Source organism: Parus major, chromosome 3, assembly GCF_001522545.3.
Source record: "Parus major isolate Abel chromosome 3, Parus_major1.1, whole genome shotgun sequence".
NCBI classification, from domain to species: Eukaryota; Metazoa; Chordata; class Aves; order Passeriformes; family Paridae; genus Parus; species Parus major.
This window is the reverse complement of record NC_031770.1, coordinates 5,248,105-5,265,366: the sequence shown is the minus strand read 5'-3', so window position 1 is coordinate 5,265,366 and position 17,262 is coordinate 5,248,105. Positions and strand designations below refer to the sequence as shown.

The 17,262-nt window shown below is 45.2% G+C and overlaps 1 protein-coding gene across 2 annotated transcripts in view; it reads right to left on the bottom strand.

The window, feature by feature from the left end:
- The window catches only part of SNAP25 (synaptosome associated protein 25), a 61,984-nt gene extending 44,977 nt beyond the window's left edge, over positions 1-17,007 (bottom strand). For both annotated transcript variants that reach the window (XM_015620555.2, XM_015620554.2), the window contains exon 1: positions 16,748-17,007. The gene's annotated coding sequence lies outside the window, so the exon portion shown is untranslated. The remainder of the gene's footprint in view (positions 1-16,747) is intronic.
- Between the last annotated feature and the right edge of the window lie 255 nt (positions 17,008-17,262).

The following is a 17,262-nucleotide window of genomic DNA, read 5'->3' as shown; positions in this document are numbered from 1 at the left end:
TTAAAACTTTGTCCTGGCATATGGAAATAACTGTAGCTGTAGCTGAAATTAATTTTAGATTAATTTTGTATTTAAAGAAAAAAAAAAAAACACCAGCCTGTGAGGGAGGGCTCTGAATTCCTCTTTTTTTTTCACTGCTGAAAAGCAGTGAAGTGCCTTGGGCTGGGTGAACTAAACTAGTGCTGAGTTCATTGAGGAAAGGATATAAAATCTGTCTTTTCTGAGGACTTGGCCTAAGAGCCTGGAAAAGGCCACCCTCTTTAATGAACTATAAAAATCCTTCTTCCCATCAGGCAAAGGTGAGAAAGAATATTCCTGCACAGTTTTTTTCAGGAGCATTAATCTCTCATACTGAAGCAATAGAATCTTCCTTATGAACCCAGGGGTAGCAAAGTTTAGCTCAGAAGGCTAATTTCAAAGTAGCTTATATTGATTAACTTGTCTGATTGCAGATATTTATTCATAATGAAAAATCAATATTTATTCATATTTAATCATTCTTTGAAAGCAGAGCTTTCCCCTACTGGTCAACATCAAGTAGAAGAAATTTCTCTTCTACTGAAATGTGGCACTCATCCCAAAATGAGTCCACTCAGTCCAGGCACCTGTTTCCATAATAACCTGTGCCTTCTTCTTCTGAGGAATGTGACAAATTTCAAATTTTTGGGAAACAATAGACCAACCCATGCATCCTGTTAGAAGTCGATGAATGTCAGGAGTGATCATCCACTGGGAAATTTCTCCCAGTAGTTTTATGTGTCTGAGCCAGGTTAGTGAAACTTTTTGTAACATAGGAATCCTAGTTCTTTGGCAAGTCTTGCTGCTTCAGCCTCCTCTAACTTGAAAAATGAACAAGAATTTTAAAATCTACCCCAAAGCTTAATGAGGCTATTTTATTTCCAGGACATTTCAATAGGCCTTAAGCTAAGCACTAATACAAGCTCACAAATAATACAGGCAGCACAAATGCAACATTTTATGGCATAGATATGGAAAATGGAATAGAACTAACATATCTTCACCTCGTTGTGTCTCAGTGCAACAATAAAATTCATCTGAAAGCTCGTTCCTAGAATTAATAAACACGTTGAACTGCAGCGCTGGGAGCGTTAGGTCAGGAACAAATTAATGTCATCGAGGCAGTGAAGCCTGACTAGGTAAGGCATGTGCCACGTTTGTGCTGCTGAGAAGGCTCCTTCCTTCCACTGCTGATTAACCCTTGCCCATGGTTAGTGGAGGCAGAAATGGTGAGATGTGAAGATGGCCTGTCAGGACAGTCTGGCTTCTGAAATTGTTAATAGAGCCTTTACAGGTCCCTGCCCATAAAGTTACCAAATTCAAAAATCCAAAACCAGCGTTGTGTTGCTTATCCCCATTTAAGAAGAGAAATTATGAGTTGTTAGGTGCACTCTCCCCTTCCCTTGCCTTCTCACCACTGGGATTTGTCTGCTCCTCCGGACATGAAGACCATAACCACTGAGGACAAGAAGGAGTCACACACTGAAGGTCTGTGGGCAAAGCACCAGAGGTTCATGGCATCAACAACTGCTCACAGAGACCCAGGAATGAGAGTGGACACCTGTCCTCTGCCCCTCAGTGATCATCCACCCCCAGGGTAAGGGCAGTCTCTAAATATGACCAAATCAAAAGTTAGACAGGTGATCACAGAATATGAGCCTTCCATGTGTCCCCAGAGTCACCTCCCAGCAGGTGCTTTGGCAATCTTCCCAGGATAACAGGTAGCCCCAGGCCCTTGGTGTCCCCATCCAAGGCCAATATGGAACAGCAGCTCCTATCAGCTTGTTTTCTTTTAAGCCTCTCTGAAGCCCACAAGCAGAATGTAGACAAAGCCAGGAAAAGGAGAATTGTGTTCATCTTTTCCAGCAATTTTGTACAGCCTGAGACTTGAGAAGGTGCCCATAGGGTACCACAAGGGATCCATCACATGTGTATGCTGAGGTAAAAATACAGAATTCAGTAGGATACCAGTGTTAAAATATTATTTCTCCAGTCATTTGTTGATTTAAAAGAGATCCTTCTTTCTGACCCATGGCACAGCACCTGCTATTCCAAACAATATGAATTTCAAGGCCATTCATTTTGTTGAATGCTATTTCCACAAGAGACAGGAACCTGCATCACAGCTTCCATATTATCCCAGACATCTGATGCAACATCTCCTGAAATGGCTAGGCCATGAGAAGCCCAAACTGCTCTTCATCTGCTCCATCTCATGCAAAAATGAGACATAAACATTTCCCACTTCCATTATATTTCTGTTGCCAAAGTTACAAGGCTGGGAAAGCTTTTTTAGCATCTTCAAAGCACAAACAAAAAAACTTTGTCCCCTTCTCTCCCCAGTTCTGATTGAATGTCAGTATTTCTTGGCTCTGAAGTCTATAATCAGTGTAAGTGTGTTAGGGGGTTTGGGACTAAACAATAGAACAAATGTCATCCATCAGCAGAGACTCTTTGGCAGGAGCTGAACGAGGCTCATGCCAGACAGAGAGACTGACACAAGTGAGCAAAGAAACAGTAAAAAGTTTCCTATTTCATTGAAAATGTGCAATATACTGATTTTATAGACTAATCAAATAACAATCAAAATGCTTACTAAGATTAAAACTCTTCATTTCTTAGATAAATGAAACCTTTACAAAAAATGAAAAAAAAAAAAAGAAGTCAAAGTATTTATTTCTAAAAATTACTGTCATCTTTTTCAAAACTTTGACAGAAATGAGTCCATTTCTTTCCTCCAGCAAATCAAAGTTCTGTTTTCACTGCCTGGGGGTCTGACTACCTTGTCACACATTCTGCACACATACTTAGTCAGCCAGCTACTAAAACACAGGCAAGAGGTTATGTTACTTCTGGAGGGAAGGACTGTTCTCTCAGGAATTGGAATAGCTACAAAATGCATAAGATTTCTAACCTAAAGTACTAAATTTCCCCCAATATTTTGCATTTTCAGCTTTCAGATTTTACCATATAATTGAAATGTCCTTATGTGAGAAATACTAATTAATTTATGCAGTAACAGAGACATTTATCCAGAGTGAGGTGGTTGAATTCTGAAAAAAATTCATTTCAACAGCATTGATTAAATAGTATTTCCATGTTGTTTGCTGGTCTGATTTATTAAACAAACAATCTCTCAGTGACCCATATTTCACAATGATACCAGGACATTATTCAACAGGACACAACAGAGTAGATGAATAAACTTTACTGGTAGTTTAGTCTAAAACCTAATTGTTCACAAAGAATAATATTTGTGTTTACCAGAACAAATATTTACATTTTTACATATGCAAAACTGGCAATATTGGCTTTCACAGTGACAACAAATATTTGCAGCTCTTTTGGTCAATGTATCTTTTTTTATTGAGTATTAAAGAACCTCATCCTTTAACAACTGTCTTCCTTAGTTCATTGTTAACCTTCATCAAGTTAATTCTTCACATGGCTTTACAATGTGCTTCCCATACAAATGGCACTTGTCCCTTGCTTTTTTATGGGTTCTAGGCAGAAAACTTCAAGAAAGTCAGAGATGTTTGCAGTAATGGCCAACTAAGCTGTCATCTGACCTAGAAATGGAACTTCTTGAATCACAAGCACAAGTGAGCGGCTTAATTTCCTATGACATCTGCAGTTACATCTGGACATTTCCCTTTAGTCCATCTGTATCTGGCAGTCCTGCAGTGTATATCATTTGCCCAAAGAATGCCAGATTGCTGCTGACCCTCACAAGTCCACATGCATTCATCTTCCTTTGAAGAGAGACAGGTCCTGGCAGTTCTGTTAAAAATTTTTAAATAATCACATCTCTAACTCAACTCAGAATACTCCACCCCTGTCCAGAAATGGACACATTTTTTGATACCCTGCATCTTGTTTGCTATGTCCCATCTCAGAGTGACCATGAGTTTGTGAAAATGAGGCTGTCACCCAAAACAAAACTTCTTTATACCTCACTAGTTCAAAGCTAGTTTCATGGCTTTTCCCCATACTCCAACATATGGTAGCACAGAAAGGGATTTTCTGAAATTCAGGTCGAATGTTCTTGTTCCAGCATTCCCAGGAACTTGCTTAGAATTTTCTATGTATAATGCAGTGTTAGCCTTCCCACAATAACTATTTGTTCCTCTGTGTTACTTGTGGCAGGCCTGAACAGCCTGTCATCTTCCTTTAGGATGACTTTTAACAATGCTAAAGGATCTATGAGGAACATTTTAATCCAGACAAGCTAAATCACTGTCCTAGATATTTTTCTTTGCTCAGTGTGATTCTCTGAGGGCTGCATCTCTTGTGACTGTTGCTGTGACAGTTGCTATTTCTGCAGAGATGAACGTGATAGCTCAGCTGGGGAAATGGGACCAGCACGCATCCAGCTGCAATTCTGCATTTTAATAACCTCAAAACAAAGTTATTTCACATGACTCTGTCAAGATTACTGTCAAAAATCTTGTGGATAAAGTTACAGGAAAAAATGCTTGCCAAAATAGCATTTTTTGAAATACTTAATTAGGAATATTCATAGAGAGCAAATTCTGGATTTGAAACACAAGCTTTTCACTGTTCCCACACCTTCCCACATCTGCAGCCCTTGCACACTCAGTAAGGGGGCAGGAAGCCCCTGGGACAATATAGAAGGAAGGCAGTACAGGTCAAGCCTCAAATGTGTGCAGTGAACAGTCTGAAGATCCAGAGATTTTTTTTCTGAAAAAGGACTCATCAAATCATTTCAGATGAAGAGGAAGCCAAGGAAAATCAAAATTTGTGGTGAGCATTCCCAGAACACAGAAAATGATGGGGATTTCACTATATAATTAGTTTGCTGCAAATTGCTCTCTGATTTCTTCAAGTGCGTCATACCTTGAGTGTATCTCAGCCACGTGATTACTGAGGTGCTGATGAGCCACTTTTCTCAGCCTTGCCTCTGTTTTGGGCTTAAAGAACAGATCCAGCAGAGGTGAGTCAGTTCTACTCTGCAGTGCTGGAGAGAGGACCTGACCACATTCTCCTTTAGACAGATGGTGACTCATCAGCAAAATACCTATTATGCTCAACTGATTCAGGGTTTTATAGAATACAATACATTCCTGACTCGTACAAACCACAGTATGTTTGTATATACGTAACTTTCTGCCCAGTTTCTCAGTCAGAATTAAGTCACTGTTAGTTCTGAGATTCAGGGAAGGGTGGTGATGTTGGTTTTTGTGTAGTGTAAAGGAGCACAGCTGCAGCCCTGTTTTCTTGGGGCACGTAAAGAATGGTGTTCAAGGCTTTCTGAGCCTCTGTTGTGCACTCCAGGTGCACACTGCATTTCCAGTGGAAAGGAGGAGCAGCTCCACAGCTTGTCCTCTGCATAATGCAGCTATGCATTATTGAAGTGTTTGAACTCCAGACGTTTGCTTTGTAACTGTGGCTTCTTTGTTACAGTGTCCAGAGAGTTAAAAATGGCTTAGTTATCACCAAACAGATCCTCCTCTTCCACTGAAATGTTCTGAGGAATACCTTTGTTAAAGAGCTGCTCTCTTAATGTAAGAACTGCCACACTTTTAGTAACAGCACCCTTAAAGCTGGAGTATTCCTGACAAAGCTCCCTGTTGTTCTGGAGGCAGACCCAGTTAGTGCTGTCCCAGTTCAACAGCCTGTGATCCAGCTGGCCATGGCTGGATGGAGCCACAAAGCCACAACCTCAAAAGGACAGGGAAGAGAAAATACAACTAAAGGCTTGTGGGTTGAGATAAGGACAGGAAGGTGATGCAGCAATTTATCTCATAGGCAAAACAGACCCAACTTGGGGAAAGTTACTGAATTTATTACCAATCAAATCAGAGTAGGACAATGAGAGATAAACCCAAATCATACAACACCTTCCCCTCACCCCTCCCTCCTTCCTCAGCACAACCTTAGTCCCAATTCTCTACCTTCTCCCTCCAGCAGGGAATGGGGATTGCAGTCAGTTCATCACACATTGACTGCTGCTCCTTCCTTCTCAGGGGGGGAATCATCACACTCTTCCTGTGCTCCAGCATGGGGTTTCTCCCATGGGAGACAGTCCTCCATTAAATTCTGCAACTGGATCCTTCCCATGGGCTGTAGTCCTTCCTGAACTACTCCAGCACGGGCCCCTTCCACAGGGTGCAGTCCTTTAGGAACAGGCTGCTCCAGCACAAGTTCCCAACAGGATCACAACTCATGCCAGCAAACCTGCTCTACCATGGGATCCTCTCTCCCTGGGTCTACAGGTGCTGTCAGGAGCCTGCTCCAGTGTGAGCTTCCCAGGAGGTCACAGCCTATAAGGGCATTCCCCTGCTCTGGCATGGGTCTCCTCCCCAGGCTGCAGATGGATCTCTGCTCCTCTGTAGATATCTATGGGCTGTAGGGGCACAGTTGGCTCGCCACAGGCTGTGGGAAATCTCTGTTCCAGCACCTTCACTGGCCTTGGTGTCTGCAGAGCTGTTTTTCCTATATTTTCTCACTCCTCTCTCTAGCTACAGTTGCTCTTGTGCAGTTTTATTCCCCCCCTTCTTAAATCTGTTATCCCAGAGGCACCACTACCATTGCTCACAGGCTCAGCCTTGGCCAGCAGCAGGTCCATCTTGGAGCCAGCTATGACTGTCTCCATTGAACCCAGGAGAAGTTTCTGGCAGCTTTTCACAGGATTTTCCCCTTACATCCCCCCCAAAACTTTGCCACACACACCCAGTACACAACCACATTTCTCTGATTGCTCTGGTGAGCTCCCTGGCTCCTGTGTGCCAGCTCATGAAACCAAGCTCCATAATGCTCAATTGTAGCTTGCCCTGCTGAGCAGCTTTTCCCAAAAAAAGCAGTAAAATCATTGCTATGAGACATGGTCTACAAAATGACCATGACTTTGTTCCCTTCTCCCCCTCGCTCTGGCCCATAAAACCATTCATCTGAGCAACTGCTTACAAGCACAAGCACGACATTCACAAATCCCACTTCACAGTGGGATCTCATCACTTCTGATGATCCCCTTTTTATAGTCTACCACTTTCATTCACTCACATGTCTTCAGCTGTGAGGCAGCAATTTAACCCCCCATCTGGTGCTATTAATTTGCACTGATAACTTCATGTCTCTTCTGAAACAGGCTTCTATTTCTAACACACTTGAAAAGAGGGCCTTTTTTAGGCTTTCTACTAAAAGGAAAAATGTCTGGGCTCTGCCTTGTGATATTACAAACACTGGTTTGCTTTTATTTTCAATATAAGTGCTGCAGAGCAAGTGCACATCTCCAACACCGCAGTGAGTGGGTAGCAGTCATTATCCTTTAGCTCTGCTATTTCTCTCTGAGACACTAGCTACAGGGGACACTGCTCACAAATCCAGCCATCCTGCTATCTGTATGTACCTATAAAACTGAGATAAGGACTAAGGATACACCTCTGCACCCCCTCTGCATTGTGAAATGCAAAGATGGAACAGAAGGTTGTGGCTGCTAAGGGGATGCAGACTGGGCATCAGGAGTGAGAGTGTTTTATAACCTAACATTTCAAGACACCTTTAAAATGACTCTATCAAAACTCAAGGATTGATGTTTACTTTTTGAGTCAAGGTAATTGTTAATGGTGTGCTTGTAGGGAAAGAACAGCAAGAAAGAGAACAAAACAAAAAACCTATCTTGTCCTTTCTCTTGAGTCTACTGGCCTTTGTCTTTTTTTTTTTTTTTTTGTATTTGGGTTTGTGTTTTGTTGGAGTTTTTTTTCATTCCCCTAGTTATTCATTCTGATCTTTATCCTCTTGTTCTCTTCTTTATCCTTATTGGTACAGTGGATCATTTTTTGGTTAAGATGCAGTAAATCATCTAAGCTCAGTAACTGGCTTACTGTGTTTGACAATACTGGAGAGCCTGGTTAAATTTTGAAAGGTGTCTGCCTTCCCTGCTGTAGAAAGTTGATTGTTTTGAGAAATAGATTCTGACTGCAGGCATGAATGGAAGAACTCCGTCTGGAGAACAGCTGAGTGCACAACACATTTCTTGGAAATGTCACCACAAAAACAGAATACGAAAAGAAGGTAAAGAAATTGAAATCTTTAAACGGCTTTGGAGTCTCACATTCTGAGCTTGAACATCTAATTCCCAGAATCATGGAGTCTGTCCTGGCCTTTGAATCTGTGTCTTATCTCTTCACCTGCCAGGCTGGGGAATCTTTTAAAAGTTGTGTGAGTAAACTTCTAGGTGCAAGCAAAGTCTTTCTGCAGGCAAGGGAAGGACAGAAATATGGGATCCTTACTGGTAAAGAATGGAGCTCTTAAGAATATGAACTCTAAAGAGAAAGGCAAGTGTTACTCCATAAAGGAATAGGGGTAACCACAGGAAAATCACAGTATGGCAGCAGCAGATTTGCTCATCAATCTAAATAGCAGTTTAATAACTTCACAGGTAAATGCTTGCATCCACAATAAAGAATTTACTGGATTTCACTGTTCAGTTAAAAACAATATATTGTCACACTCTTCACTGCAAGCAATTTTTGAAAGCAAAGCTGGAATATTGTACTGCTGTAGAAACTGTTAAGTCAGAGGACCTGCAGCCTGTGGGATGTCCTGTTTTATAGGGCTTCAGTTCACTGATGGGTAGCATCTTCTGGCCTCTTACTCAACGACCCATTCAAAGGAGAGGGAAGCCCTGAGGTCCTTGTAGCTCTGAGGGAGTAGCTCTTCATCTCCACCTGCACTGTGTTCCTGTCTTCCTATTCTTTCCCTGTTGTCTCTCTGTGCTCCGGGTGGCCCATTGCCTGTAAAGCCTTGTCTGTCCATACCAAGCTCCCTGTCCTAAATGGGGCTGAAAAGGGTCTTTGTGTGCATCTCCTTCTCTTGAGGGGGTGATTTCCCTCAGGACATTTGGGGAACATGAGGAGAGCAGAGAGCTGAGGCTTCAGAATTTGAGGTAGGACTGGGAGGAGACTCCAAACTCCAAGTAAAAAAAAAAAAAAGGCAGCACAGCTATTGAGGCCTCCAGAGGATGAGAGATGCCTCTCAGCTCTTCTGTCACATGCTACCCTCTATCAGCCTGCTTAATACTGTAACCTTAAGTACCCTGAGCATTAATCTGGAAATTGGGGACCTTTTGTGTGACGTTGGCAGCTCTCTTGCGTTCTTATTTGTCAGCCTGTTAGAAGTGCACACCTGTTCTTGTTTACCAGGCTTAGAAAATGAACCTCAGAGCCTGAAGTTGCTTCAGGAGCAGCCTATTTTGTATATTTAAAACGGTTAATTAAGAAAAAGGGAACAAGACAACACAATGATTTAAAAATGCCTTGCTAATATTGAAAACCTAAAGCCTGCAGATGGCCTACTGTTGCCTTACAAAGGCGGTCTAGAGCATTTTCAATTATACTTAGTGCATTCCTGGTGCCTCGAGGGGTTTTTCCACTGTCTCTTGACGTGCTCATCTCTAAAATGAACTAAACTGACAGCAAAGAACCATCCAGGCCTTTTTTTTCCTTCCTCTCCTTTCTTCTGTTAAATAAGAGAACCTCTTAGGAACATCAGACTTGAAGAGACTTGCTGCCTTATCAAGTCCAGTCTCTTGTGACCAGCACCAGCCACGCTACATAATCCCGTTCCTGCACTCATCCAGTGCCATCTTAAACCCCTTTGCTGCTCTTGGCCTTTCTGCCTCTTGCCTCTTCTGTTGGTATAATAAAAGACCTACGTTTTCAGGAATTGCAAATTCCGTATCCCAAGAACAGGTTTTTAATGGCAGAAAAGCTGCAGAAAATCCTTCAGTAAGCTCTGCAACCAGTACCTGTCTCCATACAGCTGAGCAAATAAAACAAACGCTTCTCTGGGGAGAACTGGCTGTTGGAAGACCAGTGAATTCCAGTTTAATTGGGTTTGCATACCTTGGTTTCTTTCTTGATGGCATTTCACATCCTTGAAATTACATTCACTTAGGTGAATGGTGTCTGGAAAAGCAAATGTTTGGCCAAAATACTCAAATATTCACAGAACATACCTGGGCTGTATGTTCAGCTCTCATGTTACTGGTTTGGAATCAGTGCTGCTGAAGGGAGAGGGCTCAGTCCCACTCTCCCCTGCAGCTCATTGCAGCTCTGGAGGAACACAGAGCTCTGCCAAAGTCCTGGTCTTGTGTAATGCACAAGCAAATGCAGGAATGTTTAATCCACCTTCTGGTCTGAGATCGCGTTCTTCTCTTGCTATCATGAATTCAATAGTAATAATCTGGATTTATGATCCTTCCAGCCAAGCCTTTTACTAACCTGAAGGAAACAGTCGTGGTAGGGTAACACCCTGTCAAATTCTAGGTAAATGACAACTACCTTTGTTGGGAGAATGTTGCATTTTAGGAGTATCGAGTTTAGATCACCACCCCCAGGAAATGGAAACTGCTATGCCCTAATACTCATTAAAATATCTTTTCGAAGGTAGAGGGTACTTGTCCTACATCTGAAACTGCAAGTGTTTTAATCTCAGCTTTTTCTTTTATGGATGGAGGCAACTGAGACACTTGGCAAAGGTTACATTTATATAATGTGTGATACTTGCACCCGAATCCAGATATTCCATGTGCAGTCCTGGTTCTTTAATCCCTAACCCCCAATATCTGAAGTTCATATGTTACCAAACATCTCCAGTCCAATTAATTGCCCGGCATCTTCCTACTGCTTTCTGCAGGAGCAAATTATCCCTGAGAGATGTCTGTGCCTAATAAACAGGGAACAGAAATTTCTCTCCTAACGATGTCAGTCGCTGGCAGGGTCAGCGCTGCAGGGCACAGGCAGCCCTGAGCCCGCAGAGCTTTGTGCCCACGAGGGTGCACAGGGTGCAGAGGCTCCAGGCAGCAACAGCGCTGAGCTGGACCAAACAGCAATTCCCTGATGCCTGCAGAAATGCAAGCTTGGCTAAATCCCTCTGAGGTGAATGGAGAGGTGCCTCAGGATGTGAATGGGACCAGACTGAACAAAAAAAATACTAGCGCAGGGAAGAGAAAGAAAACTTCAATTTGCATCTAAAGCATAGTGAAGCTAATTTTAGTAGCTTTTATTTGAAAAAAAATGCTTAAATATGCATAGGAGACTTCTGTTCCTGTTCAAAAAAAGAATCAGTGAATGGTAACACTATTTTGACAGATGAGCTCCTCTGAAGAAGTATACTTTTGTTTCGTGAAATTTTTTAGAGTAGCTGGAGGAAATATATTTACCTCTGTAAGACAGATCAAGGAACTGGCATCTGCACAGTTCCACTGGGAGCTATAATTTCCAGGAGTGGGAAAAGGAACCAAAGGAGAGGTTGGCTCATCTTCCAAATAACCGTTTTATACAAAAGGAAAAATACAATTACTACTTCCTCTACAACTTTGTTGCAATTCAGGAACAGAATTCCTCTCCTTTGGGTGGCGAGTAAGTATAACAAATAAATAGAGCATGATGAACACCAAGCTGTGAAGTGATCAGAGCTTTAGTTTTCAATCTAAACTTGTAGTCTCTTTTCCAGACTTGTGGCAGTGAAAGCCTTTGGAGATTTTCTGGGATTTTTAGCAAGGGAATGCTACCAAGAAAATGTGGGAGATGGAGGAGATCAATGCAAAATTACAAACGTGCCTTACCAAGGACTCTGCAGTGCCTTGTGTGTGCAATTCCCTGATAATTTGTAGGTTTTGAGGAAGAAATAGTAAATCTTGCATTAACTTTGGAAATCACCTACGTGAGGCATCCTTTTGTAATGTCTAGGATACAAATTTTAGTTGTTAGCACTGCCATAGTCTATGATAACTCTAATTTTGCTCATGGATTCTACCAGTAAATGCTGGCACAAAAACTTGGTCATATCAAAAGCACAAGAAAAACTATAACTACAGTGAAAACACATAAGAACATATTCAGTTTTAGACACTTGGACAGTGAGACTTGGCTTTGCCTTTGCCTCTGTTCTTTCATATTTCAACTCTACAAATACAATGTCTCTGCCATTAAGAATGTTGCCTTAAAAAACTTGATAGAAGAAGCATAATTTTCCTGTGCACTTACTGGAATGTAGGAAAACTTCACACTACTTCTCAGCTTGAAGAACAATTAATGGCTACAGCAAGGAATTTCTGACTTTTTCTGCATATAACTGTGCCTTTAGGAAAAATTTAGCTGCGTCCTGGGTTTTAAGTCATATTCAAGTTCTGATGGTGTTATGTACCAGCAGAGTGCAGCAGAACCCAACCTGAAATAAGGCATAACATGCAGGATTCCTCCTCTGCTGCTTCATCACTGCTCGCTGTCACCATTTCTCAGGCAGCCTGGCCGTGTGAGCCTCGGCCATGAGGGTCTGCGACAATGACACCAGGCCGGTAAAAAATAGGGATGGGCTTTGGGAGGGCAGCATTCTAAATGAGTTCTTTTTTTAAAAGAGCTGCTCCTTTAGCAAATAGACCCATTTCTGGTTTAAAATACAAATAAGGAGCCCCAGCTTGGAAGATTATTGGCCTGTAGCACTCAGTTATGCCGCTTCACACCAATTGAGCCTAATAATAAATTATATCTCATAAAAAAGTGAAACAGAGCACTGTTAGTGCTAAAGAAAAATAAATAAATAAATAAATCTCTTAAATAGGCAGACAGATCACAGATTGGTCAGCACTAACATTCAGCTCTAAAAGGCCAGGAATAGCCATGATTAATTACTTGGTGTTTCCCTTTTCTCCTTCCTGTGCCTACAGAAGAATTCAGCTTTCTCTAGTGGATAAGATACCATGTCTCTTATTATTAAAGTAAATAAGTAAATAAATAAAGAAAGAGAAGAAAAGAGAAGAAAAAAAAAAGGAAAAGGTTATAATACAAATTACATTCTCTTTAGAATCACAGCATGCCAGTATATTTCAGAGGGAATACATACACAGCATTTGTTTCCCTTTGAAAAACTAAACTGCTAAATATTCTTTTACAAGTCTCACAAAATTATGTACAGGGAGGTATTTTCCTTGATTCCAACTGACTTTGGATTAGACCTGCTGGAATAATCAAAATCAGAAGACAGCACTCATCGCCTTTCACATCAGGGTCCTAATGCCTGTGATGTGTTTCTTTCATCCTGGTGATCTTTAGCAGGAATTAAGAGAGGATTGTAGGTGAGCATGAGGTGATGAGGAAATAGCAAGTGAACAAGATGAAAGATGCAAGAGCAAAGCTAAATTTCCCTCTAATATAGCAGGGCAGGTGGTTCAAACACTTCCTCTGGGCCATTCTGATCCACTTTCAGGTCTTGCAATGTCAGCCTTGGGGCCATCACAAAGCAGAAAGAACAATTTCAAACCTATGCAGTTGACTTGTTGACAAGTTGACTTGTCTTTGTGCTTGGTGGAAAGTCCTAGAAAACATAGTGGGATGTGGGACGGCATATTGAAAATCATGATCAAATAAGAGGCAGATTTTGGTGGTGGGAGTTTGTGTGTGTCTAAGCATTTGTGGAGGGAGTAACAAAGGGGTGACAGACAACAACTAGGAATATAACTTGTGTGTTTTGGAGAAAGTGCTCATTGCAGTACAACACAGCAAGCTGAATCTGCAAGGAAAGAAAGCCAGAGTTTATTGAAACTAAGAAAAAAGACACCGTTAGAGGCTCAGAAATAATAAGCTAAAAAAAATAAACTATTCCTTGACAACTTACAGCCCTGACAAACTATATCTCAGCATTCCCAGGAGTAGATAGACAAGCCCTATGCCCACTCCAAAGTCCAACTTCCTAGAGGTAATCATGATCTGCCTGAGAAGTGCATCCTGTAGCAGCTCTCTAGCAATGCGTTATTCCTGTCTGCTTAGACTCTAAAGCTCTGAAATGCTTGAATAAGTCTGTTGTTACAGATTGCCTGGCACTGGCCCAGCCCAAAGGTGACTGCATTGGTAGCAGGGCATGAAACTCCACAGACAGAAAAATGCACTCTGCCCAATGAATGCTGCAAAGTCAGCCTGCATCTGTTGTGGTTTTATCCAGCTTAGATCCCTAGAAATCGCTGAAATGAGTGTGTGTGTGTGTGTATGTGTATAAATATGTACAGATGAAAGTACCCTCCCTATGTTATAAAACGTTATGACAGAGATTTTGGGGGGGGAAAATGCAAGAAAAAGAGTAATTGTGTGACAACAAGCCAAGGTAAAGGGAAAACAGTTTCTGCTGTTTGTTCCTTAGAGAAGAAATCATTAGCAAACTGAGCCCTGTTCCTTGCCATATACTTTCTAATTTTCCCCTGAGGGTTGCTTACAAATGCAGCAGCTGTAGCCTCGTGACACAGACATAAAAATCGCTGAAGTTGTTCACACTGACAGGAAAAGTGTTTTGTTTCGTTACCTCACTCAGTTAAAGCAGTGCAAGCACTAGGTAGAGATCGTGCTTTATTTGTCTTAGCACCTTAATCTTGCTATTTGTTGCCATACCTAAAGCATAGGGAGAAAAATGAAAAGCTTTCCCTTGACCTGAAAAGCAGCTCCCACCTCCAGTGCAATAAATCTGGGAAGTGGAGCTGCATCTCATTAGATGTATTTTGAGGGTAGGATTCTGCTGTTCTTTCTTTCACTGCCCCCATGAGTTCAATGGACACACAGCCTGGTCCCGAGAGCTCTTGGAAATGTCACTTTCATTTTTTAGTTAGCTGTGGAAAGAAAGTTAAGCTGCATTTATTTGGGGGTTGTTATCTAGCTGCATTTGGTTTTGTACCGTGTTGAGTTTCTGCAACTCCTTTTGACTTTAGAGTCAGCCACAAGCTTTTGCTTTTGCCAATCAGAGCTGCCTGCATCTTTGGTTTGGTCACCTCTATTATCCTTTGGCACCCATCCTAGGAACCAAACTCTTCGGTGGTCACCTCCTGGCTGACCCGTTCTGCGCGATGCAGCAGCAATGGAAAACCACTGCTGCTTTTTCCTAGACTAGCTTCTTTTCAGGAGTGTGCAGGTGGCTGGGGGCCTAGGAGAGAGTCGCTTCCTCATCCGCACCCACTGGAGCACTCGTCTCCCAGATGGCTCCATCCCTTCCCCTGCCACCCACAGGGGTGGCTGCCCCACATCATCCTCGTGCTGATCAATGGGGGAGCTGCTCCATGCCCAGGGCTAGGACGAGGTGGGTGTGTGGGACAGGCAAGTCCTTGAAGATGCTGTGGCCAGAGCTGGAAGCAGGCAGGTCTGGGTTAAGGGGCTGCTCTGCCACCCCCGGGCAGCGCCGCAGACCAGCCCCCCATTCCCACTCCCCACTCCCCCGTCCCCCCGTCTTCAGCTGGGAACGAAACCAGCAGCAATTATTTAATCCAAGCACGTAAATCTGGCAGATCCCGCGGCTCCGGTTTGACGCAGCTACGCAGCGCAGTGTCTGGACACGCAGCCCAATCCCCCTTTCTCCCCTTGTTTATTCGCCCCGCAGAAAAAAAAAAACCAAACAAAACAGCGAAGTTACCAACTTGAAACCGCACCGAGGGGTTTGGGGTGCCGGGAAGCGGAAAGGACGGGCGGAGGGAACACCGCCGGCGTCGGGAGAGCCGGAGCCAGGAGCCGTGACGGGGCAGCCCGCGTTACATAAGGCGTCGGCTCCGCACCGCTCCGCAGCGCGGAGAGCGGGGCGGGGGGGCCGGCACGGGCTGAGCCCCCGGTGGTCACGGCACAGCGGCGCCGGAGCCGCGGCACGCAGTGCCCGAAGCGCCCGGGGACAGCGGCGCCGGGGGACGGAGCGCGGCTGCGGGGAAGCCCCGGGGGGCTGCCGATGGTCCCTGCGGGCAGTGCCCGGCCCCGGGGGGACCCCGCGGGCTGGGCGTTATGTAACCCCCGCCTTCCTTGCACGAACACCTCTCCAGGGAGAGGGGCCGAAGTGCCAAACGCCGATGAATTGCAGAAACTGATGTTATTTGCCTGTTTTTGTTGTTCGTTTGTTTGTTGTTTTTTAAATTTTATTTTTCCCTCTTCTCACTCCGAGCTGCACAATCCCAACTGCTCTTGCCCGCGGTCCTGTCCTGGAATGAGTGAGCACCGCCGCTTGCCAGTCGGGAATCGCTTCCCAGTCCCGTGTCCGGGGGGGCAGCCCCGGGGCGGGGGGCGCGGAGCCGCAGGGCGCTGCAGAACGGCCGCCTCCGCTGCCGCCGCGGAGGCACCGCGACGGCTCCCGCGGCCTCGGTGCTGAACGTACACAGAAACACAGACACACAGACAGACACACAGACACACAGACACTCAGACACAGACGCCTCTCACTCCCCGGTCCCGGCGCGGGCCCCGGCGCTGTCCGCGGTGCTGAACACACACACGGACACACAGACAGACGCAGACACACGTTCTCTCCCCGTCCCGCTCGGGCCCGGCGCTGTCCGCGGTGCTGATGCTCCGCCGCAGCCCGGCGCGGTACGGGAGCTGCAGTGCCCCGGGCGGCACAGCCCGGTCCGGCCCAGCAGCGCACAACGCCCGCACACCCTTCTCCCCGCTCGGGGCTGGGAATGACGCTGGTTCCCCTTCTCCTCCGACCTTCCCTTCTCCGCCGGCCTGCAGCCGCCCGCACGGCCGAGAGGCACAGCCCGGCTGCCTCCCCTGGCTCCAGCCGGGGATGAGGCTGGCAGCGAAATCACCCCCTTCTCCCTGCCTTTCTCTGTCCCCTCAGCAGCCCAGAGGCTGGAGACAAAAAGCCGAACGGGTCTCACTTTAAATATATCCTTTTCCCCATTTCATTACCGTCAATACGGCCCCCTCCCCCTGCTGAGCCGGTGCCCGCGGTGGTCTCCCACCTTTACCTGGGCTGGCGAAGCGCGGCGCGGCGGGGTCGGTGGGTCGGTGCCGCAGCTGGATGGGAGGCAAGGACAGGAGGCTGCTGACCTCCGCGGGTCTCCTTCTTCAATGGATCGGGAGCCGTGCCCTCATCAAAGATGGCCGTCCGCTCCTACGTCAGCAGCTTTTAATAGCCCTCCCCGGCGGGGGGAGCGGGAGGGGGCAGAGCGGGCCGGGCGGGTTTGAGTCATCGCCGCCGCACCGCTCCCTCCGCCGGCCCCGCCGCCTCCCGCAGCCGCCCCGCCGCCGCCTCCCCGGGGCCGGGGTCGGGGTCGGGGGCTGAGGGCCGCTGCGGGCGGACCGCCCGAGCAGGGGGGCAGGGGCCCTCCCGCAGAAGCGATTTCCTCCGCCAAAGGGGTGGTCCGAAGAGGGTATCCCTCTGAAGTCCCCGGTACTCCATATATGGCCAATCTACGTGGGCTTCTATTTTTATGTGTGAATTCTTCCTTCTCTCCCCTCTTTTTATTTCTCATAACATCCT